Genomic DNA, 27,341 nt, shown 5'->3' with positions numbered 1-27,341 from the left:
TTTGTGAGTACTAAATATACATCAATACTATAAAATATGAAAATTCTAGCATAGTGATTATTGTGTATGTATAATCAGTATGTATTAGTTGAATTAGAATCAGCATATTAGATTCTCTGAGTGAACTCGGGAGAGGTAGGAGAAATAATTTTTAAATATGTGTTCTATTTTTAATGTATAAGAAGGGACAAGTGGAAAAAATTCTAATACTACTTGTACTGATTGTATTAACTGTGGAACATAGTAATAAATCTGGGAATAAGTATAAAAAGTTTTTTATACGATTCAAATAAGTGAATGAGTGAACAAATAAATAATGTTAATAATAATATCAATAGTAGCCATCGTATTTTTTTCAGGTGTGGTAACTACCTGTTTTTCATATAGCATTCACTTTACAATGGTCTTTTGTAGAAATTGTTATTATATACACTTTGAGATCACATGAGATAAAGAGAGATTAAGTAGCTTGTCCAGCATCACAGTACTACTAAGTGGTGGAACTAGTGTCAAGTAGTCAAGCAGTTTCTTTTTTTTTTTTTTTATGGTGAAAAAGTTTATATTTAGATTTATAGCCGGCTGGACTCAGTTTAGATGATCCCAATTTTGTTGGCAACATCCAAAACATCATAGTCAGGAGCCAGTCGAACATATGCTTTCTTCTCTTTCTTCTCTGATGTGACCTTGGCCACATCAGTGTCATAGAGCTTCTTCACAGCCTGTTTGATCTGGTGCTTATTGGCCTTGACATCCACAATGAACACAAGTGTGTTGTTGTCTTCTATTTTCTTCATGGCTGACTCACTCAGTAGTTAAGGGGAACTTGATGATGGCATAGTGATCAAGCTTGTTTCTCCTGGGGACGCTCTTTCGAGGATATTTGGGCTGCCTTCGGAGACGCAGGGTCTTGGGTCGTCAGAATGTAGGTGACATGCGGATCTTCTTTTTTTTTGTGACTGTGCACGCCTTTCAGCACCGCTTTCTTAGCTTTCAGAGCCTTTGCTTTGGCTTCGGCTTTGGGAGGGGCAGGGGCTTCCTTCTTCGCCTTCCACGCCATCTTCGTGAAAGGGCAGTCAAGCAGTTTCTAAGCAGAGGTGTGGTGGCAGCTGTAGGTTGCCTTGCTACAGCTTCATAGATTCGGCCTCTAAGGAGACAACAAGTAAATGGATTTAGACAATTTAATACAGCAAAGGTGTCATCCTGGCTCTGCTCCCTAATTTCCTATCTCCACAGAGTGAAGCTAGTAAGGCTAAGTACTTATTGTACACACATGGGGATGCATTATCCTCCAAATGTCAGGAGAGAAACCCTGACATTGGTAGACTCTGATCTTATATGAGAGCTGCCAGCAAGGCAAACCTGCTCCATTCTCACTTTCAGAGAAAGAGAGATTATCTTCATTTACCTGGAGTGTAGTAATTTTACCCCAGAAAGGGGAGGCAGGCATTTTTGTCTTTACTACTTTGACTGTCTCTAGGGAAGGGGGATGTCTCTATATTTACAAAATATTTACTTCTAGCTTTGTGCCAAAATAGTATATACAAAATAATACATTATCTGCAGTGCTTTCAAGATATAAAACAAGTTGTTGAATGTATTTTATTTGATATATTGGTAATGTCCTCCTTTAAAAAATAATCCTCTTTTCTTGCTCCAAAATCTTTATGAAGGAGCTGAATCTTTTTGATATTATTGGCTGAAAGACAACTTAAGATATTAACTTACTTTAATATCCAAAGAATAGGCTTTCTGGTTTTAGATGTGTAATAATAATACTATTCAAAGTTTAATAGCTAAATTACTGTATTTAATCCAGCTACTCAGTGGATTAAAAATTTCTTTCTTTTTTCTTTTTTTAAAAAAGATTTTATTTATTAATTCATGACACAGAGAGAGAGGCAGAGACACAGGCAGATGGAGAAACAGGCTCCACACAAAGAGCCCGATGTGGTACTTGATCCCAGAGTTGGGATTACGCCCTGAGCCAAAGGCAGATGCTCAACTGCTGAGCCACCCAGGCATCCCTAAAAATTTCTTTAAAATTGAATATCATAGGAGCTATCCCAGTAATTCTGCTATAAGTTTACTGCAGACCAAAGTAATTTCTTCAGGGTTTTCATTGTGGAATTCAGGCTTTATGAAGCATTTGTTGAAATATAGTGTCAAGTTGCCTTCTGAAAAAGAAAATCCTCACCCCATTTTGTATGATAACCAAACAATTTCAATCTATTATATAGGTTTTTACATGAGGAGAATGTTTAACTCCATGAACTAGATTGATTGCTTAGATTCCTAAAATGGAAAGAGGTGAGAAGGAAACATTTCTTCGATGTGTTGCTGTTATTGATGAGGCCATATTTGAATCTTGAGCCTTCTGACATCTGTAAATGCTACACTGTTAAAAGAATAATGTGATTTCCTCATGTTTCTGAATATATATTATACATTTAATAAAAAGAACTGATATAACTGATATTGATTGTCAGAAATAATAAACTTCTGAATAAATAAAACACTTGTACAGTTATAGGTAGAGAGAATGAATTAGGCAATTTGGGTACTTGTTATTCACTTGATAGTGAAAGTGATTTATGGATATTACATCTTCCTGACTCATGAATGGTAACATTAATAGTTGGTCTAGAAGAAAGGGGATATATTTACTGCCATTTCTGTTGTGTTATACCGATGTTCCTACAGATGAAGATCTATTTCCTATTTAGATATGAGTGAAGCAATGTGACATAAGCTCTTTTTTCAAATGGGGGTAAATATTAAAGTGTGGTTCTCTCTTTAAATTTTGACAAATAACTTCTGTATTAAGACATTATATATCCATACTCAATTTACCTTTTGTGGGAATCTAGTTGGATTACATTTTTCACCAAATTGTGTAATTTTGAAAAATTGTTAGCCACTAAATCATTTAAATATTTACATAGGTGATGTTTGATTATATTATAATCTATCTATATATATATATATTAAAGATTTTATTTATTCATGAGAGACACAGAGAAAGAGGCAGAGACATAGGCAGAGGGAGAAGCATGCTCCATGCAGGGAACCTGATGTGGGACTCAATCCCAGGACCCCAGGACCACGACTTGAGCTGAAAGCAGATGCTCAACCACTGAGTTACCCAGGCGTCTGACAATATATTTTTGATACATAAAGCAAACTTTATTTTGATAGATATATTCATTTTTTAAAAAGAGTTTGTTTATTCATGAGAGACAGAGAGAGAGAGAGAGAGAGAGAGAGAGAGAGGCAGAGACATAGGCAGAAGCAGAAGCAGGTTCCATGCAAGGAGCCCGACATGGGACTCAATCCCAGGACTCCAGGATCATGCCCTGAGCTGAACGCAGGCACCAAACCACTGAGCCACCTAGGGATCCCCTGATAGATATATTCAAATGCATATTGTTTTACTTCTAAGTAGCTGGAGATTCTGAGGCATCAAATTGTTGAGTTATGTTTTAGTTATAGCATAATCCAGTAGCAAGATGAAATAAAATGAGACATATCAACTTCTCTTTACTCACAAAATGTACTATAGTACAGTAGTTTACTAAACTGCAGATAGATATTCAAATGAAAGCATTGTTACATGTATTTGTAAATTCACTCATACTGATAAAGTTAATCTATAAAAATGTACAACTTAAACTGTATGGTAGTATAAGTCAATGTCATAACTAACTTTTTTTTTCTGAGTGCATCTGTATGTATGTATGTATGTATGTATTTATTTATTTGAGTGCATCTTTATTTAAATTCCTTTGCCTTGCTGTGATTCAGTAACAGAAATAGCCTAGATATCGGGGGCAATTATTTAGGCAAAGTAACTCAGGGTCATCAAGATGAAAGATTGGTGATGAGGAAGTCTCAGTCTTATCTATATTGTTGGATGGAATTATTCAAATATATATTTGTTTACTTTGCATTCTCCTTATAGGTACATACTCTTTTTGGTAGGCATATCAGGTGACAGTGAACTGAACGCCATCTGTCTTAATTTAAATAGCAAGGGAATTTATTGGTACATTTTAGAGCAAGTCTGTCTTAGATACTGTTTTAGGCTCCCGGACCTAGTTTCTCTCTTTCACTTGTGAGAACTTCCTCTGTACTTGTTTTGTTCACAGATAAAACTTTTACTAATGATGGCAAGATAGCTATTGCACTAAATAGCTTCACAGTCTCTTGTTCAAGTATAGAGAGAAAAGAGTATCTGTGCTCCTGGATAATTCAAACAAAAGTCCATCTTGAATAATCTGTTGGTTTGCGATGTTTATTTATGATTTATTAAATTCTTATATACATTTATGATCAGCTTCTGAGCTATTTAGATTGTTCATGAAGGTAATATAGGGCAGGCATATTGTGGAATAAATTTTTTTTCTGTTATTATTAGGGCTTCTTTGAGAAGAGTTGAATCAGAGAATGGATATGATAGCTCTTTTGTAATGTTATGAGGGGATTGTTTATAAGCACATGTAATAATGTTTATAAGTTATACCTTCTTGGTACAAATAAAACAGTTTTTGGTTCTATTTTTTTTTTTAAGAACTGACTATAACTGGTATATAGACAAAAGATTTTATTTAAAATAGCGATACAGGGGCATCTAGGTGGCTTCACTGGTTAAGTATGTGACTCTTGATCTCAGCTCAGGTCTTGGTCTCAGGGTGGTGAGTTCAAGCCCCACATTGGACTCCACGCTGGGCATAGAGTCTACTTAAAATAAAAAAATAAAATAAAATGTGATCCAGTAATTGAATTCCTTGCCATTTCCCCCCCCTTAATTCTAAGAGATTTTTTTTTTAATTTTTATTTATTTATGATAGTCACACAGAGAGAGAGAGAGGCAGAGACACAGGCAGAGGGAGAAGCAGGCTCCATGCACCAGGAGCCCGATGTGGGATTCGATCCAGGGTCTCCCGGATCGCGCCCTGGGCCAAAGGCAGGCGCCAAACCGCTGCGCCACCCAGGGATCCCTCTAAGAGATTTTTAAATAATTCTCTTAGCATATATATATATATATGTATTTATATAAACACACATGTGTTTATGTTTATATGTGTGTATAATTTTATTTTATATATATAAACTTGTCATCAGATGGTAATTTGGCTCCCACCTTTGTCATCCTTATTTTTGGTTTGCTATTTTGGAAAGAAATTATAGGGCGACATTAAATGATAAGGATGATATCTGGCATCCTATTCTGTTTTCTTTTTTTTTTCTGTTCAGGAAGCATTTTATTGTCGGTCCAAATTTTAGGAATTTTCCCTGACAGAAAATCAACACTTTCAGAAAACCTCTTGCATGGCCCTGCTCAGCTCCTGAATCTTAGTTTTCACAGACATATCAGCATATTTCTCCCTAATACGGACAATCATTATGTGACGGATCAACCTTGACTTCCAATTTCAATACTTGGCCTTTGCTTAGGAAGCTCTTCAGGACCGTTTTTAGTTGAGTAAAAGTGACTTCATCCAAAGGAGACGTGGTGGTCACTGAGCACAGTACTTCTCCATGGTGGACACTCATCATGGTGGAAAAGGCAAAAATGACTCCAGGAGTATTGTTTAAGTGACAGTTCTCAACAAGCAAACTGATCAGGTTGGATATGACAGGAGAGAACTTCACTTTTGCTGTTACGTCATTTAGGCTTTTCACTTTCATGGAACAGTTTACGTAGGAGCTCATAGTGGAAGTAGCCGTTTTAGGTTCCTTCCAGATTTGTGCTACTCTCAATTCCTTTTCTACTTGTTTCAGTTTATTCTGTTTAGATGCAGCAGAATAAAGAGCAGTGGCATAGTGACCTTTGATACCATATATCTGAACAGGTGGTTTCATGAGCTTGGAAAACTGCCTGACCAAGACATACAAAACATTACACCTGCTGGGACAGCCCGGGCACCACTGGGGTGGCCATCTTTTCTGCGTGGCTGTAGGTCAAACCCAAGTCAGAGAGAGAGCGAGAGAGAGAGAGAGAGAGACACGCAAGGGTGCCTCTATTCTGCTTTCAGTGGGAATGCCTTTAGTTTTCTCTTTTTGCATGGCACTAGCTTCTAGTTTAAAATGAATATTTAAAAAAAAATAAAATGAATATTTTTTTTACCATTTAAAAAATATCTTTGTTCCTGGTTTTGTAATATTTTTCAATGTGGAAAATGTGTTTGGAGCTGTTTATGTGATCTAGTGAGGTGTGGTGGTTCTCCCTAAACCTACTGACATGATAAATCTGTTGAGAGATTCTTACATTAAGCCACTCTTAAATTTTGAGTAGACAATTCCCTTAATATATAGTTGAATCAATTTTGCAAGTATACGACTATCTCACAGAGTATCTTCCTGGTTAATGTTTTTCCCCGTAGAGACTGTCTCTTGTTTATGTATATGGTAATGTCATAGAATACATATCCTTTAAACCCAATCAAAAATAAAAAAAAAAGATGTTTAGGAAAAGTCTCTAGGCACATTAGCAATACAATCTTGGAAGAATATGAACTTAATCTGTAGATGTTTTGTAAGTGTACTGAATTATCAGTGAAGGCATATACATCTCCAATGTTGCTGAGCTGAGAAAGGCATCATAGTATTCAAATGTGCAAGGCAACTGTTTGTTAATAGCTACTTGAATTGTTTATCAGGAAGCTATGTTTTAACATTTTACATCTTAAACATCATATCTTACGTATGTAACCATTTTATAGGGTTTTAGTTACTACATAAAAAATGGTTAGAGGTTTTAGGTTTATGTATAATGCATTGTAATTGTTATTCTAGGACAGAATATTTTATTTTTAGGAAGAAGTGATATTATACAGTTGATGCCTGTGTTTTATTGGGATTTTGCACCTGTGAGGTTACTCTGTAGTTGTGACAACAGATACCTCAGGTTGTGATATAAGAATCATTTCTTTCATAAAATAAATTGGATGATTTAATCTTGACATTTTAAAGATCTTGGTAGCAAAATTTTCTAGTCTAGATCATTTTTAATTGTTAATTTTTATAATTAAACTTCTATAATTTTTCTTTTTGTTTAATCAGATTTTTTCTACTTAATTTTGGATCAGTCGGCTTGGGGTTTCTATTGTGGTTAGTGGGTGAGACTGGTTCCCACATGCAGATGTAGTTTGAAACTCCTGATGTCCCTAAAGGAGGGTTTCTTATCAGCTTGCCAGATGTGGGTGCGGTTTTATTTATTTATTTATTTATTTATTTATTTATTTATTATTTATTTATTTATTTTTAGGGGTGAGGTTTTAAAAGCTGTCAGCTGTCAAATGTCAAAAATGGAGTTAAACTTTTTATTTCAGTGGATGTCACAAGAAAGGGTACAATATTAATGATCAAATATTAATTTGTAACAGTTTTACACTTGAGGATTAAAGCAAGTGATTTTGGATGGTTTCCCTACTGAAGCCATAATGATCCTCTGGCTCTTTTTGATGTTTTGTCTGATTTGGAATATAACCGGAGTCATATTTAATAGGTGCTGGTTAGATCCTGACCGGATGATTCCAATATATAGGGAATTTAATTTTTATAATTTCTTCAGAGAATGAAAATTTGAAGCCTATCATTGGATGGAAACTTCTGCCACATTCAAAGTGAGGAAAAAGCCTTTTTTTTTTTTTTTTTTTTTTTGGCTATGGTGCAAATTTGAATTGATTTCAAATGGGAAATAGATAACAATCAATTTATTCTATTATGGAAATACATTTGTATGGTTTAAACCCCCATATGAAAGGCAAAAAGACTTTGGATTATAATGAAAAAATAAAATTCTATTCGTAAGAAGCACACAAATAACTAACTAAATAAATATAATGATTAAAAGTGAAAGGATGAAGAAGGATATGTCAGGCAAATGGAAGTAGAAAATACAATGTGAGTTTCCAGATTCATTTCCTACAAAGTAAAATTCAAGACAAAAGTATTCAGGGTGGTATTGAAGCAGACACCTTTCTCTCTGTGGCTGAATCAATTGTAGGGAGTGCTACCCATTACAGAGATTTGAGATTATATTTGCAGGAGAAGATAGAACTATCTCTCTGTAATAGCAGGATTCCATCCCCCCCAACATTAAAACATACCTCCTTTTGGTATTTGGCTTATAATCAGTTAAGTTGGTGGAAAGTTTGAAGGATACAATTAGGTGTATCCTATACATGAAGAGAAAGAATGAGCCTTTTTTTTCAGACAAATATATATATTTGTTATTTTTAATTCTATTCATAATTTCTTACAGGTTTTAAATAAATTTTGGAATCATTTTTCTGATTATCAAATTTAAGTTGTAAAATGGCATCTTTTTTTCTACCCATGAGTGAAGAAAATTTAGAGTTTTACTGACAAACTAAATATATGGAGTACTTGTCAAATGGCAATTTCTAGCATCTATATTTGAGAGAGCTTTTAAAACATCTTTACTTGAGGGACCTTTACATCTCAGTATATAACATTCTTTATGCCTGTAACTTACATTTTTTGATATTTGTCTTCTCAGTGCACAGGGAAAGATATGTGTAATTGAGTGGAGACAGATGAGATGGAGTATTGCTCTAGGTTCCTCAAAAAGTAGCAGATTGGTAGGATTGTGACCCACACTTTTGGCTCATGATTTTTTTCCAAGGGAGGTATAATAGAGAAGTATTGAAGTTATTCTCTTACTTGTTTCAGGCTTGAGCTGCATCTTTGCATTGCAGCATGTGGAAATCTTTATAGATTCTAATTATATATTTTCTCTGAATCCCACTTTTAAAAAAGATTTGATTTAAATTCCAGTTAGTTAACATACAGTGTAATATTAATTGTACGTGTACAATATAATGTTTCAACACTTCGATACACCTGGTGCTCATCACAAGTGCACTCCTTAATCCTCATCACCTTTTACACATCCTTCCACCCACCTTCACTCATGAGTTCTTGGATAGTTAAGAGTCTGTTTCTTGGTTCGCCTCTCCCTTTTTTCCCCTCATGATCATTTGTTTTGTTTCTTAAATTTCATATAAGAGTAAAATCATATGGTATTTGTCTTTGACTGATATATTTCACTTAGTATAATACACTCTAGCTCCATCCAGATCTTGCAAATAGCAAGATTTCATTCTTTTCATTCTTTTTATGGCAAACACACATGCACACACCATGTCTTCTTTATCCATTCAACAGTTAATGGACATTTGGACTGTTTCCATAATCTGGCTACTGTATATAATGATGCTAAAGACATCTGGGTGCATGTATCCCTTTAAATTAGTTTCTTTGTATTTTTACCTAGTAGTGCAATTACTAAATCATAGAGAGTGATTCTATTTTTAACTTTTTGAGGAATCTCTATACTGTTTTCCACAGTGGCTGTACCAGTTTGCATTCCCACCAACAGTTTAAGATAATTCCTCTTTCTCCCCATCCTCACTAATACCTGTTTTCTGTGTTGTTAATTTTAGCCATTCTGACAGTTGTGAGATGATGATCTCATTGTAATTTTGATTTGTATTTCCCTGATGATGAGTGATGTTGAGCATCTTTTCATGTGTCTATTGGCCACTTGTATCTCTTTGGAAATATGCCTATTCATGTCTTCTGTCCATTTTTTAATTGGGTTGTTTTTTTGGGTGTTGAGTTTCATAAGTTCTTAATATATTTAGGATACTAACCCCTTTTTCAGTTTGTTATTTGTAAATATCTTCTCCCATTCTGTAGATTGCCTTTTAGTTTTGTTGAATTTTTCCTTTGCTGTACAGAAGCTTTTTATTTTGAAGTCCCAATAGTTTATTTTTGCTTTTGTATCCCTAGCCTAAGGAGACATATCTAGTAAGAAGTTGCTATGACTGGGGATCGCTGGGTGGCTCAGCGGTTTGGTGCCTGCCTTTGGCCCAGGGCGCGATCCTGGAGTCCCGGGATTGAGTCCCACGTCGGGCTCCCGGCATGGAGCCTGCTTCTCCCTCCTCCTGTGTCTCTGCCTCTCTCTCTCTCTGTCTATCATAAATGAATGAATGAATGAATGAATGAGTGAATGAATAAATACTTTAAAAAAGAAGTTGCTATGACTGATGACAAAGAGGTTACTGCCTGTGTTCTCCTTTAAGATTTTAATAGTTTCCTATCTTATATGAATCCTACTTCCTGATGATGATTTTGTTTTCCCTTTTTTTTTTAATGTGACTTCAGAAGTATATTATTGTGATGTTATTGGTAACTTCGTTAGTACTAGTAGACAGATACAATGTTTTTCCCCTATAAAGTCTCTGTTTATCAAAATTAAATGGTTGTGGATACTTTTATAATGACTAATTCAGTTTTTAATGGAATGAGCAAGGTTGTACCTTAATTCTGGCTACTCAAGACATGAAAAAAGACCCTTTCATCTCTGCCCATTAGTTTTATTTCATTCACTCAAAACAGAAACATATATATTTAACTTTTTCTTTTAGGGGAGAGTTTTTCATACAGGATTGCTGAATGCTGGTTTTCCGTATATGAAATTTTCAGTCAACAGTTCCCTACTAAATGGAATATTCCATATGAGATTTAGGCTATGTGTTGTGAAAGTATCACTTGAAGTCTGAAGATGACTCTGAAGAATATACCTTGGAGCAATTGTGATAGAAAGTAAGCCTGTATTATATAAAACAGTTTGGTTTTTCCATCATTTGAGTATTGTATACATTTTAGTCATTTACATCTGGTGAGTTAAGGATCTTTATTGTATGTCCTCTGAAGCCATTTCCATTTGGGCTTTTTTCTCTATGGAGAAATTTGTGGCCCCACAGTCTATTATATTTCTTTAGCAAACAAAGAGGTGAAGGTAGAGTGAGACTGATGGTGGTGGCATACATTGTTTAACATAGCCACTTTTGGTCCTTAGCAGGTGAAATCAGAGCCAGTGTCTATTCACCTATACCATGGTACTGACAAAGTGGATCATCTGAACCCCTTGAAATACTACTTGTGATAAGCTGAGACATTTAGTATGTCTGTATCTCTGCCATGTCCTGAAATATATAGGATGTGTTAGCAATAAAACAGACTTAGAAGTTACAGAATTAGAATTTTCTTAGATTTATTTTCCATCAGAGTTATGGTTCTATTCTTGTTCATTAGTATTGACCTAATAAAGATTATTTACTTACTTCTCTTTCTCAGGCAACTCTTGCCTTAGTCATTATTGCCCTATTATTTCCTTCCATAGCCTCTCCAAACATACTATATTAGTTCAAAGGCTTTTATGTTGTATCCTAGTTTTGGAGCATTCTCTTTTAGATTCTTCTAGTAGAAATCTGTCATTTGTATACCTCAAGAAGATTGAGGACCATTCAGGGTAGTATCTTGGGCTTTGATTCAACTTCTTGGTTCAACTAAACATTCGGACTCCCAGAATTATCATAAGCCATATTTAGAACAATCCTTTTAGAGGAATGTAAGATAGGAACCATAGCTTCCCTACCAAAAGTGTCAGGATTTTTTTCTTTAAGAGCCCTTTTAGTAATTAAATAGAATTATAGCTCATATGCAAGGAGATTTGATACATGACAGGAAAGCATTATATTTTCCCAGGAGTAAAAGTCTCATACCCCACAGGAACCAGTATCTCTGGTAGCTACTTCATAGCCATACTTCCAGGATCCTCACAAGGGACATGCCAGGTACAAATGATAAACAAAGCTATGGTGGCTCATCAGGTATTTATAGTTCTTGAGGTACAGATATATCTTACCAATCAGGGGGCATTTTACTTTAAGTAATGTTGCCTAGCAACCCAGTAGACATATTCTCTTTTCAGGTTGTCAGGGGAACACTGCTAGCAAAGGCAAAATACTTTTATTATTCCTTTACCCACGTCTACTCCCTGTCCTTTCCTTTGGTTAACTGCATTCACATAGAAAAAGACAATCAGCACATTTTATGACCACAGTATTTACATTATTCAATGAATAGGACATTACTGTTTACTTTCTACCCTAGTTGATTGGAATAGAATTTTGGCCAATTAGTTTTATAGGGTCCACCATATCTTTTAATACTGTAAATAACAGGTAAATTTATAAGGAAAAAATATGACAGTGTTTAGTAAACCAAACAGTGCAATGATTTTTTAAAATGTCTGTTTTATCAAATATGTCTTTTTCATTTTGAATGGTATGGTTCAAAAAATACCATTGGTAAATCTGGGGATCTGTGCAGTCTGAAATCATAGTCAAGATTTTAGTCTCTGGCCTTGGGCTTTTATTTTTTATTAAAAAATTTGTTCTAAGATTGTATTTATGTATTTGACAGAGAGAATGCCATGCAAAATTGAGGGAGGGGCAGAGGAGAGGAAGAAGCAGACACCCTGCTGAGCAGGGAGCTGGACTTGGGGCTTGATCCCAGGACCCTGGGATCATGACCTGAGCCAAAGGCAGATGCTTAACTGACTGAGCCACCCAGGTGCCCCTGGTCTCGGACTTTTAAAATACTCAGTTATTGTAGAAGTTGTTTTTATGGAGTTTATTTTTATTGGTAATCATAACAGGACAGCAGATGCTGGTCAAGTATTGACACCCTATAGTCCTATTTGTTTTTGCTGGCTAACACACACACAGACATTTCTTGAGTGTGACTCCACCCGTTCAACAGAGTGATCAGAAATATGGGTTTGGCAGGTTTGTATGCCCACCTTAACTCCCTAGCCAGAGGTTTTTTTTTTTTTTTTGTAATAATACATTTATTTTTTATTGGTGTTCAATTTGCCAACATACAGAATAACACCCAGGGCTCATCCCATCAAGTGCCCCCCCTCAGTGCCTGCCATCAAGTCACCCCCACCCCCGCCCTCCTCCCCTTCCACCACCCCTAGTTCATTTCCTAGAGTTAGGAGTCTTCCATGTTCTGTTTCCCTCTCTGATATTTCCTACCCATTTCTTCTCCCTTCTCCTCTATTCCCTTTCAGTATTATTTATAATCCCCAAATGAATGAGACCATATAATGTTTGTCCTTCTCCAATTGACTTACTTCACTCAGCATAATACCCTCCAGTTCCATCCACATCAAAGCAAATGGTGGGTATTTGTCATTTCTAATGGCTGAGTAATATTCCATTGTATACATAGACCACATCTTCTTTATCCATTCATCTTTCGATGGACACCGAGGCTCCTTCCACAGTTTGCCTAGCCAGAGTTAATTTGGTTAGTACCCCTCATTATTTCCTGCCCAACGGTGGCTGGGTTTCTGACTAGGTCCATTTCATAGACTGCTATGGGAGTGAGCAGTTTTTCCTCTTAGCACAAACCTGGATTCACTCTGAAATTTATTTGCTCCCACAAGAAGAAGACATCTATTATATATTTTAGAACTTTGCTATAAGACTAAAGGTAAATAAGATCCCCTATCCAGACATCTGCATCAGTATCTCATTAGCATCTCCTCCTCCATTTTTTTTTTTCCTTTTTTAAAATCTCTTCTACCTCCCAATCCTTTTTCTCTCATAGTTCCTTAAACACTTGGGTGAAAGGTCTGAAAGTCTAGCCCGTACTGTCATGCTTTAAATGAGTCTACTCAGAGGAATATAAGACAGAAACCTTAGCTTAGCAGCAGAGCAGCATCAGTCATTTCTCTTTTGAAGAAGTTGTGGCAGTCTCCTAACAGTATAGCTCAGGTGCAAGAGAAGATTCACATCGTGTGGGTGTAGGATCCTCCCTGGCTTAAAAGCCTCATGTCTCCCCATTGAAGCTAATAGCTCTTGTAACAACTTCATAGCCATGGCTTTTAGAGTCTTCCCAAAAAATATACCAGTTACAAGAGTCATCATATTCTGGGGAAGCCTGAAGCAATGGTATGATCATTAGGTATTTATAGTTCTCTCATTCCTGATACAATATACATAAGGTGCAATAAGGGGTCTTTTTTAACCAAAGGAATGTGGCCTGCAACAAAGTTGATCTACCCTCACCATGTTACCATTGCAATAGAGATTGGCTTCTGCCATTTTTGCACCCACCAACATTCCTATGGTATAGTTCACTTATTCTTATATCCCAGAACCTGTTACACTACCAGTCATAAAGTAAGTACTTCTTTTTGGTATAGAATTAGAATAAATTTCACTTATTTAAAACAATTTTTATTGAAATATAGTTGACATAAAATATTAATTAGTTTCAGGTACAACACAGTGACTTGACATTTCAAAATGATCACTACAATGTCTAGTTACTATTTGTCACCATTCAAAGTCATTATAGTATTATTGACTTTTTGTCACCATTCAAAGTCATTATAGTATTATTGACTTTATTTCCTATGTTGTACTTTACATCCTTGTGACTTAAAAATATACTTTAAAGAGGATTTTCCTGGCTCATTCTGAATCACAGTAATGATTGTGTATCATATCACCATTTCTTTCAACTCTTTTATTTATTTATTTTTTAATATTTTTTTAATTTTTATTTATTTATGATAGTCACAGAGAGAGAGAGAGAGAGAGAGAGAGAGAGAGGCAGAGACACAGGCAGAGGGAGAAGCAGGCTCCATGCACCGGGAGCCCGATGTGGGATTCGATCCCGGGTCTCCAGGATCACGCCCTGGGCCAAAGGCAGGCGCCAAACCGCTGCGCCACCCAGGGATCCCCTCTTTCAACTCTTTTATCCATCCCTAGCTACTGTTCCCTTCTATGCTTAGCTTGCTTAGATTGTGCCTTTCTTCTATACTTTTACATTTAGCAAGGATCTCATTTGGTTTCATGGCTTTTTTAATATGCTTATTATTTGCAAATTGCTATGTCAAGCCCCTCACTTATACTGTAGATGTTTTTATTTAACTGCGTATTCAACATCTCTACTTGGATAGTTGATAGGCATCTCAAATCACCCATGTGTAAAACAGGACTTTTGATTTTCCCCACTTGTCTTTCCCATTCAGCTAGCCAGTCACTAAATAATACCAATTTCTTTTTCCAAAAAACTTAAGACTTTTAATCTCTCTTCATAATCTACCTATAATCTATTCTATACATATCATTCAGAAATGTCTTTCTAAAAATAAAATCAGATTAGGTACTTCCCTTGTTCAAAACCTTCCATTGATTTCCACCACTTTAAGAATAAAATTTGTACATTTAATCATAATGTATAAGGTCTTTAATGATAGAGACCCAGCCTACTGCTTCAATTTTATTTGGTGCCACTTTTTTCCTTACTTACTCTTATATATTCTACTATTCTTTTTCAGTCTCTTAGAACATGCCAAAAATATTTCCTGTTTTCAACTATTTTGCATTTATTATTTCTTTTGCCTAGAATGCTTTTGCTGTTGAAGGCTTTTCCCTTCATTTCATTCACATTTTTGCTTCAATGTCACCTCTTCAATGAGGCCTTCTCTCGACTACTCAATCTAATCACTCATTCCCGTGTAGCAGTTTTCATTTTTCAGCATTGTATATTATATTTTGCATTATATATTTATATAGTTAAATTTTATTTATTTATTTATTGATTTATTTGGTTAAATTTTAAACTCCATGAGGGAAGACATTTTATTTTATTATGTTTATCTGCAGCACTTAGGAAGGTGCCTGGCATATAATAGATACTCAGGAAACATTTGTTAAAAGTTTTAAAGAATGATCAAGGATAGGGAGTTGAGACAATACTGCAAGATGCCCTGGATTCTTTATGCTATAGAGACTAATTTTACTGAATAATCTGGTGATAGTAGTATGGTTATAATGGCATTCATGTAAATTTATAACCCAGAGGAACATGTTTGGATTGTATTGGATATTCTAAAGGCAAAGCCATAGCAGATGACCCTTCGCTGCATTACCATTATCACATAAAAGCAGGCCTTCAGCTCTCACATGTCCTTCTCAGCACTTTCTTGTCCTTCATAGACTTAGTCTTATACTAATTAACCTAACTTGTTCATGTAATGAACTCTGAACTGGTGACTACTTTCAGATTATGATCTTGGCTCTAGAGTTCTCCCATTGGCTGTTGCAGGTTTCCATGATCCAGGCCCTTTGTGACCCAGACCAGTCCCAGCTTCCTCTACCCTGATATAGCTCCCAGGAACAACTCTCTACTTAGCTTTGTCCTAGCCCTAGATACCAGGATGTTTTTTTACTGTAAGAAATTTTGTGTGTAGTTATTATAGAATATATTTGTTAAATACTTACCGTGTGTCAGTTACTGTCATTAATTCCTTATGACTAAATTTATAACATTGAAGCATTGTGAAAATGCCACCAAAGGAAAATTGCAATAGAATCACCTAGTAGTATGCACAAAAGTGTCATTATTTTAATTATTTCTAGAGTTAATGGTTTTGGTAATATTTTCAATAATAGCATCTGGATAGGCTCCAAAATGGATCTTAGTTTTAAGAATTTCATCTTATAGTAATGTAAGATTTATTAAGATTAGTGAAAAGTTTTAGTAAAATTATTGTGCTAAAACTTTTAACAGAGAAAATAGATGATATACCAAAGAATTTTGAGCTCTAAGCATCTAAAGAGATCATATTTATTGATCTTTAATAAAATAAACCCTTATGGTGATTAATTTTGTTTGTAATTATAATCCAAAATGAAGTAATGCAAAGGTTATTTTTTTCATATTCATAGTTATTCAGGGTGTTCCTTTTGAAGAACGACTTCTCTCATTTGTATTTTGGTTCTTTAGAGTAAATTGTATAAAAATGTGAAGTACAGAATTAAATATTTTATGAGTAATACCTGTGTTTTTTAAGTAAATATTATTTATTAATTTTTTTAGAGAGAGATTGGGAGAGAGAGCACATGAGTGTGTAAGGAAAGGGGCAGAGGGAGAGGAGAGAGAATTTCAAGCAGACTCTGTGCTGAGTGCACAGTCAGACATGGGGTTAGATCTCATGACCCTGAGATCATGACCTGAGCTAAAATCAAGAGTGAGCTGCCTAACTGAACTACCAAGTGCCCCTGCCTATGCTTTTTATACCCTATCGAATGGGCATTTTGATTTGATTTCCTGCTAAATATCGGGTGTTTCACATGAAATTTATGAAAACATAATGATCATGAAGGAATGGTGAGAGATTAAAATAGGAGCATAAGCTAAGCTATTTTCAGCTTAAAAAACATATGTTCTGGAACTATGATCTTTAGTTTTTTAATAAGGAATACATTTATAAGGAACATATTTCAAAGAAATCAGAGAAGGTATTTAGTACAAGTTAAAGGGTTCAGGATAAACTAAGTGGGTAACACATTTTATCTGAAATTAACAATCTAAATAATGAGTGAAATTGTAAATCACAAAAATGAATGTGCAAAATCATGATCCAAGTTCAAAATAGAATTACGAAATTTAGGACTGATTAAGTAGTTTATATATTGAAAACATATCATTCAACAAATGAATTTTCGGATTGAAGAATATGAAAAATCAGATATATCACTATCCTTGCTCACTTTGTAAAATAAGATACATACCTAAGATTTATATATCTTTACTTTCATGGGAATGAACAATGTATTTATCACAAAATATAGCCAAAAGAAACCAATCAATACTTCTATGATTATATCTTAAGACAATCCATAAAATTCATATGAAGGACAAAAGATAAAATTATTGGTTGTCTAAACTGATGTGTAGAAGGAAATGAGAAGAGAGAGTACATTATGCCACAGGTATCTAATAAAAATCAAAAGTCAGAGGTGGGGCAAGATGGCAGAAGAGTTGAGTCCCCAAGTCACCTGTCCCCACCAAATTACCTAGATGACCTTCAAATCATCCTGAAAATCTACGAATTCAGCCTGAGATTTAAAGAGAGAACAGCTGGAATGCTACAGTGAGAAGAGTTCATGCTTCTATCAAGGTAGGAAGACAGGGAAAAAAGAAATAAAGAAACAAAAGGCTTCCAAGGGGGAGGGGCCCCGCGAGGAACCGGGCTAAGGCCGGGGCAAGTGTCCCCAGGACAGGAGAGCCCTGTCCCGGAGAAGCAGGAGCTGCACCAACCTTCCCGGGCGGAAAGGCGCTGGCAGGGAGTTGGAGCAGGACCCCAGGAGGGCGGAGATGCCCTCAGGCTCCCTGGGACACTAACAGACACCTGCGCCCCAGGGAGAGGTGTAAGGGCTGCAGCTCTGCACGGCTGGACCTGGGAGCAGCTCGGAGGAGCCTGGGCATTGGCTCCACGGAGAGGGGGCTGCGTGGACCCGAGCTCGAATCCAACAGCGCAGGCCCAGGAGCACAGGGCGCCGGGGACACAGCCTAGGATCCACCCCCCCACCTCCCCCCAGGCAGAGGCCAGAAGGGCACAGGACAGCAAGGACACTCCTGCCCCAAGCTGAGCAGATCAGTGGCCCCTCCCCGGAGCCTCCAGGCCCTGCAGACAGAGAGCTCTGGAGCTACTGCGGGAGCTGACTCCAGAGCTCCAGAGCTGGCCCCGCCACTGGAGTTGTTCCTTCTGGGGCCTCACGGGGTAAACAACCCCCACTGAGCCCTGCACCAGGCAGGGGCAGAGCAGCTCCCCCAAGTGCTAACACCTGAAAATCACAACAGGCCCCTCCCCCAGAAGACCAGCTAGACGGACAAGTTCCAGGGGAAGTCAAGGGACTTACTGTATACAGAATCAGAAGATACTCCCCCGTGGTTTTTTGTTTTTTGTTTTTGTTTTGTTTTGTTTTGTTTTGCTTTTTGATTTGTTTGCTTCCCCCACCCTTTTTTTCCCTTTCTTTTTCTTTTTCTTTCTCTTTTTCTTTTTTTCTTCCTTTTTTTTTTCTCTTTCTCTTTTCTTTCCTTATTTCTCTCCTCTCTTTTTCTTCTTTTCCCAATACAACTTGCTTTTTGGCCACTCTGCACTGAGCAAAATGACTAGAAGGAAAACCTCACCTCAAAAGAAAGAATCAGAAACAGTCCTCTCTCCCACAGAGTTACAAAATCTGGATTACAATTCAATGCCACAAAGCCAATTCAGAAGCACTATTATACAGCTACTGGTGGCTCTAGAAAGAAGCATAAAGGACTCAACAGACTTCATGACTGCAGAATTTAGAGCTAATCAGGCAGAAATTAAAAATCAACTGAATGAGATGCAATCCAAACTAGAAGTCCTAACGACGAGGGTTAACGAGGTGGAAGAACGGGTGAGTGACATAGAAGACAAGTTGATGGCAAAGAGGGAAACTGAGGGAAAAAGAGACAAACAATTAAAAGACCATGAAGATAGATTAAGGGAAATAAACGACAGCCTGAGGAAGAAAAGCCTACATTTAATTGGGGTTCCCGAGGCCGCCAAAAGGGACAGAGGGCCATAATATATATTTGAACAAATTCTAGCTGAAAACTTTCCTAATCTGGGAAGGGAAACAGGCATTCAGATCCAGGAAATAGAGAGATCCCCCCCTAAAATCAATAAAAACCGTTCAACACCTCGCCATTTAATAGTGAAGCTTGCAAATTCCAAAGATAAAGAGAAGATCCTTAAAGCAGCAAGAGACAAGAAATCCCTGACTTTTATGGGGAGGAGTATTAGGGTAACAGCAGACCTCTCCACAGAGACCTGGCAGGCCAGAAACGGCTGGCAGGATATATTCAGGGTCCTAAATGAGAAGAACATGCAACCAAGAATACTTTATCCAGCAAGGCTCTCATTCAGAATGGAAAGAGAGATAAAGAGCTTCCAAGACAGGCAGGAACTGAAAGAATATGTGACCTCCAAACCAGCTCTGCAAGAAATTTTAAGGGGGACTCTCAAGATTCCCCTTTAAGAAGAAGTCCAGTGGAACAATCCACAAAAACAAGGATTGAATAGATATCATGATGACACTAAACTCATGTCTTTCAATAGTAACTCTGAACGTGAATGGGCTTAATGACCCCATCAAAAGGCGCAGGGTGTCAGAATGGATAAAAAAGCAGGACCCATCTATTTGCTGTCTACAAGAGACTCATTTTAGACAGAAGGACACCTACAGCCTGAAAATAAAAGGTTGGAGAACCATTTACCATTCGAATGGTCCTCAAAAGAAAGCAGGGGTAGCCATCCTTATATCAGATAAACTAAAATTTACCCCGAAGACTGTAGTGAGAGATGAAGAGGGACACTATATCATACTTAACGGATCTATCCAACAAGAGGACTTAACAATCCTCAATATATATGCCCCGAATGGGGGAGCTGCCAAATATATCAATCAATCAATTAATAACCAAAGTGAAGACATACTTAGATAATAATATACTTGGTGACTTCAATTTAGTGCTTTCTACACTCGATATGTCTTCTAAGCACAACATCTCCAAAGAAACGGGAGCTTTAAATGATACACTGGACCAGATGGATTTCACAGTTATCTACAGAACTTTACATCCAAACGCAACTGAATACACATTCTATCAAGTGCACATGGAACTTTCTCCAGAATAGACCACATACTGGGTCACAAATCAGGTCTGAACTGATACCAAAAATTAGTTATCGTCCCCTGCATATTCTCAGATCATAATGCCTTGAAATTAGAACTAAATAACAACAAGAAGTTTGGAAGGACTTCAAACACGTGGAGGTTAAGGACCATCTTGCTAAAAGATGAAAGGGTCAACCAGGAAATTAAGGAAGAATTAAAAAGATTAATGGAAATTAATGAGAATGAAGATACAACCATTCAAAATCTTTGGGATGCAGCAAGAGCAGTCCTGAGGGGGAAATACATCGAAATACAAGCATCCATCCAAAAACTGGAAAGAACTCAAATACAAAAGCTAACCTTACACCTAAAGGAGCTAGAGAAAAAACAGCAAATAGGTCCTACACCCAGCAGAAGAAGAGAGTTAATAAAGATTCAAGCAGAACTCAACAAAATCGAGCCCAGAAGAACTGTGGAACACATCAACAAAACCAGGAGTTGGTTCTTTGAAAGAATTAATAAGATAGATAAACCATTAGCCAGCCTTATTAAAAAGAAGAGAGAGAAGACTCAAATTAATAAAATCATGAATGAGAAAGGAGAGATCACTACCAACACCAAGGGAATACAAACGATTTTAAAAACATATTATGAACAGCTATACGCCAATAAATTAGACAATCTGGAAGAAATGGACGCATTTCTGGAAAGCCACAAATTACCAAAACTGGATCAGGAAGAAATAGAAAACCTGAACAGGCCAATAACCAGGGAGGAAATTGAAGCAGTCATCAAAAACCTCCCAAGACACAAAAGTCCAGGGACAGATGGCTTTTCTGGGGAATTCTATCAATCTTTTAAATAAGAAACCATACCTATTCTACTAAAGGTGTTTGGAAAGATAGAAAGAGATGGAGTACTTCCAAATTCATTCTATGAGGCCAGCATCACCTTAATTCCAAAACCAGACAAAGATCCCACCAAAAAGGAGAATTATAGACCAATATCGCTGATGAACATGGATGCAAAAATTCTCAACAAGATGCTAGCCAATAGGATCCAACAGTACATTAAGAAAATTATTCACTATGACCAAGTAGGATTTATTCCCGGGACACAAGGCTGGTTCAACACTCGTAAAACAATCAATGTGATTCATCATATCAGCAAGAGAAAAACCAAGAACCATATGATCCTCTCAATAGATGCAGAGAAAGCATTTGACAAAATACAGCATCCATTCCTGATCAAAACTCTTCAGAGTGTAGGGATAGAGGGAACATTCCTCAACATCTTAAAAACCATCTGCGAAAAGCCCACAGCAAATATCATTCTCAATGGGGAAGCACTGGGAGCCTTTTCCCTAAGATCAGGAACAAGACAGGGATGTCCACTCTCACCACTGCTATTCAACATAGTACTGGAAGTCCTAGCCTCAGCAATCAGACAACAAAAAGACATTAAAGGCATTCAAATTGCCAAAGAAGAAGTCAAACTCTCCCTCTTCGCCGATGACATGATACTCTACATAGAAAACCCAAAAGCCTCCACCCCAAGATTGCTAGAACTCATACAGCAATTTGGTAGCATGGCAAGATACAAAATCAATGCCCAGAAATCAGTGGCATTTCTATACACTAACAATGAGACTGAAGAAAGAGAAATTAAGGAGTCAATCCCATTTACAATTGCACCCCAAAGCATAAGATACCTAGGAATAAACCTAACCAAAGAGGTAAAGGATCTATACCCTAAAAACCATAGAACACTTCTGAAAGAAATTGAGGAAGACTCAAAGAGATGGAAAAATATTCCAAGCTTATGGATTGGCAGAATTAATATTGTGAAAATGTCAATGTTACCCAGGACAATTTACACGTTTAATGCAATCCCTATTAAAATACCATGCACTTTCTTCAGAGAGTTAGAACAAATTATTTTAAGATTGTGTGGAATCAGAAAAGACCCCGAATAGCCAGGGGAATTTTAAAAAAGAAAACCATAGCTGGGGTGCCCCCCTCAGTGCCCATCACCCAGTCACCCCAATCCCCGCCCACCTCCCTTTCCACTACCCCTTGTTCGAATCCGAGTTAGGTGTCTCTCATGTTTTGTCACCCTCACTGATGTTTTCACTCATTTTCTCTCCTTTCCCTTTATTCCCTTTCATTAATTTTTATATTCCCCAAATGAATGAGACCATATAATGTTTGTCCTTCTCCGATTGACTTATTTCACTCAGCATAATACCCTCCAGTTCCATCCACGTTCCATCCCTTTATCTGATGCATCATTTGCAAATATCTTCTCCCATTCTGTAGGTTGTCTTTTAGTTTTGTTGACTGTTTCTTTTGCTGTGCAGAAGCTTTTTATCTTGATGAAGTCCCAATAATTCATTTTTGCTTTTCTTTCATTTGCCTTTGTGGATGTATCTTGCAAGAAGTTGCTGTGGCTGAGTTCAGAAAGGGTGTTGCCTGTGTTCTTCTCTAGGATTTTAATGGAATCTTGTCTCACATTTAGATCTTTCATCCATTTTGAGTTTATCTTTGTGTATGATGCAAGAGAGTGGTCTAGTTTCATCCTTCTGCATGTGGATGTCCAATTTTCCCAGCACCATTTATTGAAGAGACTGTCTTTCTTACAGTGGATAGTCTTTCCTCCTTGGTCGAATATTAGTTGACCATAAAGTTGAGGGTTCACTTCTGGATTCTCTATTCTGTTCCATCATTGATCTATGTGTCTGTTTTTGTGCCAGTACCACACTGTCTTGATGATCACAGCTTTGTAGTACAACCTGAAATCTGGCATTGTGATGCTCCCCATAGTTTTTTTGTAGGCAGTTGTTATATATTCTGGACACCATTCCCAATGTCTTTTAGATGTGCTACAAATATCTTCTAGTCTTTAGTCCTGAGATCATGACCTGAGCCGAAGTCAGATGACTTACCTGACTGAACCACCCAGGTGCCCCCCAACAACATTCATTAACGTATTTTTCACAATTTTAGATGCTACTTTTATCATATGTTAAATTATCTTGGCTTTTGTTCTATTTCTAGGATGATCACAAGTCCTATTTTGCATAATTCTACTTTGCATCTATAATTATCCAGTTTTTAAAGTCTATGCATTTTCTTCTAGTTTGGCTTAGCTGTGTACCATAGGTTCTGACATAGGGTGTTTCATCTCTCTTGAAAGGAGCGTGGTCAATCAAAATATTCTGCTGTGTTATGGTTTGTCTTTGTATCCCAGTGATTTAGCTCCAAAATAAATAATATCCATCAGGCTCCCCATTTTGTCTCCATGTGCCAATTATTTATTATTCCACAGCTCCAAATTTATCTTTCTCTGCCCCACATTGTGATGCTGGAGTTGGACATGTAAATGTTTCCCCATTGCCAGCTAGTATAATGTTAGATTTTGTCAATAAAATCTAAGTGGAGGGACAGAGCTAGGAGTAGCAGAGGAACGGGTTTATCTTCCTGGTTCTGGTATGCATTTTCGTCCTTCTATGGCCTGATTGCCAGCACTGTTCAGGACTAGTGCTCAATTTCAACTAGCTTCTCAGGCATCCAGCAGGCTGAGAGCCAGCCTCAGCATTTTACTGTCCCAGAAGACAGTTTCCCGTGGACCAACTTTAGCCTACCATGTCCTGGGGAGTGCTTTCTGAAGGACCAGTGCTGGCTCACCAATGCCCCAGTTAGTAACTTCTTATGAACTACTCAAGCCCTTTGGCACAGCAGTATACTTCTCCTACCCGCTGCACTTTGCTGTGGCTACATGCTCTCCAATTAGGTCAGAATCTCAGCCTTAGTTTGTGGGAGTTGCCTTCTTACAAATTCTTAGTATCTTTCATATTTGTCCTCCTTTAATTCTAAAGGTGGTAAATGCTTCTTCCATTAGCAGTTACTGTATTTCTTAGAGTATTCTTTTACTACATTTAGTGGATAACTACCTTTTACATGTTAATTCATTATACTACATATTCTCTGTTCAAATTACTAACTAGGCTTCTGTCTCTCAACTGGCCTCTGACCAATCCAGAACTGATATCAGGAGAGAGGTCCCGAAAGATGTACCATCAAAGATGAGATTTTGGGATTGCTCTGGCCATATTGTGAGGCTTGAGCACAATGTTGATTTCCTTGAAATGAGCAATGGTATACTATTAATTCATGACATAAAGTGGCATCACAATTAATTGAGCTATCATTTGTGGAGGTTTATGATACAGTGCAGAGCTCCCTTTGAGGACCCAGCAATACTGCCACATGTATATTCTATAAATCCTTCTTAGGCTTCTGCAATGGGACCTGGGTCCAATTACTTGAGTATTCTAGGGAAAAGGAGATTGTGGGGGAAGACTAGTTGCTAGGTTGAGTTGTTGTTAATTCTTGGGGGCTTAAAATGTCACTGTGGTCCAATAGTCATAGTGGGGGTTATGGTGGTCAGTTGATAGATGAAGTCTTTTTTTTTTTTTTTAATGATTTTATTCATTTGTTCATGAGAGACATAGAGAGACAGAGACATAGGCAAAGGGAGAAGCAGGGTCTCTGCAGTAAGCCTGATGCGGGACTCAATCCCAGGACCCTGGGATCATAACCTGAGGGCAGACACTCAACTGCTGAGCCACCCAGGGATTCCAGATAGATGAAGTCTTAACTGAAGTTAGACTCATAGAGTGTAGTTTGTCCATAGATTTATTTTGTGTTTATAACTCCAGTTCCTGAAAGTATAATTGGAATAAATATACTTAGAAGCTAGCAATATCCCCATAGTGGCTCTCTGACTTATGAGATGTGGGCCATTACAGTAGAAAGAGATAAGTGGAAGCCCTTGAAAATTCTATTCCCTTCTGAGGTATTAAGCCCGATGCAATTGAATTCCTAGGGAATTACAGGCATTAGGGCCGCCATCAAAGGACTTGAAAGATTGAGTAGTGGTGATATCTATTACAGTTCTATTAACTATCCTATTTGATTTGTGGAGAAGTCAGATGAATTTTAGGGAATGATTATGTATCATCATAAACTTAATCAGGTTGTAATGTAGATTGCAGCTGCTGCCCCAGATATAGTATCTGTAGTGGAGTAAGACAACATGGCCCACTATATTGTTAGAATTAGCCTGACTAGATTTGATTACCAGGAATTAGCAAAAACTTGACATGCCTTAGGAAGACATATGCAAACCAGACAGTAGGAGATAAACCCTATAAAACTTCAAGGGCCTCCTTTCTCATTGAAGTTTCTGGGTGGTCTAGTGGTTTGGATTATGTCAAGAAATCCCCTCCAAGGTGAAAGGCAAGTTGCTGTTCCTTCCATATCCTTACCATGAAAAAGAAGCACAACTCTTGGCACACCTTTATAATTTTTAGGGGGGAAAGGTATATCGCGTTTGAGTGTGTTACTTTGGTCCATCCACTGAGATATGGATAAGTTTGCCAGTTTTAACCAGAACTAGAGAGCGTTCTATAGCAAGTCCAGGCTGCATTGCAAGCCATTCTTTTCACTTGGGCCTTATGATTCAGAATATTTGATCATACTTGAAGTATCTGTTGCAAATTGGAATGCTGAGAAAACTTCTGGCAAGTACTAATATGAAAATAAGAGTATATACCTCGAGGGTTTTGCAGCACTTCTATGTCCTCTTCTGTGGATAACTATTTTCTTTATTAAAAATAGCTCTGGTTTGCTATTGGGCCTTAATAGAAACTGAATATCTAATCATGGTACATCAGATGACCATTAGCCTTAACTTGCCATCATGAACTGAGTGTTTTCGGGCAGCCCCGGTGGCCCAGCAGTTTGGCGCTGCCTTCAGCCTAGGGTGTGATCCTGGAGATCAGGTATTGAGTCCTGCGTCGGGCTCCCTGCATGGAGCCTGCTTCTCCCTCTGCCTGTGTCTCTGCCTCTCTCTCTCTCTCTCTCTCTCTCTCTCTGTGTCTGTCATAAATAAATACATAAAAAATCTTAAAAAAAAATGAACTGGGTGTTTTCTAACTCACTGGCCATAAGGTTGGGAGTGTACAGAAATAATGTATAATGAAGTGGAAATGGCATATAAAAGACCAGACTCAGGCATGTCCAGAAGATACAAGTTATACAAGTGCCCGAGCTCCTTTGACATTGACTCCTATTGGACCAGAAGTGGTAAATACGTATCGATATGAATGATGTTCTAAAATTCTCTTTAAAGGGTAATTGGTTGTCAAAAGCATAACTAATAATAATGTGTGTGGGTTTATGACATAGAAGCAAAATGTAAGATAACAACTTTAAGGAAAGAAGAAAATTGAAGAATATTGATGGACAATTTTTACACTATACATGTGGTAGCATACTATTATTTGAAGCTAGATGATGATGTTAAAGACGTCTACAAGAGCCACTAAAAATATATTAAAGGGAAATTGCTAGTAAGATAGTAGTGGAGATAAAATAGAATCATTAAAAAATACTCAACTAATTCAAAAGAAGGCAAGAAATGAGAAAAAAATATCGAAGGACAGATGGTGCAAATGGAGAATATAGAAAAGCTATGCATCTACCAATAATATGTCAACATATTTCAATAATTATTTTAGATCCAAATTGTCTAAACACTTTAATTAAAATGCAGAGATTGTCATATGGGTTTTAAAACCAAGAAACAATTAACACTATCTCTAAGAAACACACTTGGAATATATAGATACACATTGGTTAAAAGTCAACGAATGGAAAATGACAAACCATGCAAACACCAATGGAAAATGGTTGTATCAGACAAAGTAGATTTGAGAACAAGGAATATTATCAGAGATAAAGAGGGACATTTCATAATAAAAAAGAAAGATCACCAAGGCGACATAGTATGCTAAATGTATATGCATGTATAAACAGAGATTCAGAATACATGGAGCAAACACTGACAGAATAGAATGGAGAAATAGTCTAACTCACAGCTAAA

At 37.1% G+C, this 27,341-nt stretch overlaps 1 protein-coding gene, 1 long non-coding RNA gene and 1 pseudogene across 44 annotated transcripts in view; 1 reads left to right on the top strand and 2 right to left on the bottom strand.

Annotated features, from left to right (window-relative positions):
- Positions 1-27,341, top strand: part of STPG2 (sperm tail PG-rich repeat containing 2) — a 523,536-nt gene that overhangs the window by 72,174 nt on the left and 424,021 nt on the right. The gene's annotated exons all lie outside the window — the stretch shown is intronic.
- Positions 494-11,745, bottom strand: LOC144304383 (uncharacterized). Its single transcript, XR_013371297.1, has 2 exons — positions 11,598-11,745; positions 494-1,144 (listed from the first exon to the last, which is right to left on the bottom strand). It is a non-coding gene; the product is annotated as an uncharacterized LOC144304383 (long non-coding RNA).
- On the bottom strand, positions 5,386-5,862 carry LOC144304289 (ATP synthase peripheral stalk subunit OSCP, mitochondrial pseudogene; annotated as a pseudogene).

This window comes from Canis aureus, chromosome 33, assembly GCF_053574225.1.
Source record: "Canis aureus isolate CA01 chromosome 33, VMU_Caureus_v.1.0, whole genome shotgun sequence".
NCBI classification, from domain to species: domain Eukaryota; kingdom Metazoa; phylum Chordata; class Mammalia; order Carnivora; family Canidae; genus Canis; species Canis aureus.
This window is presented reverse-complemented; position numbering and strand designations above follow the sequence as displayed.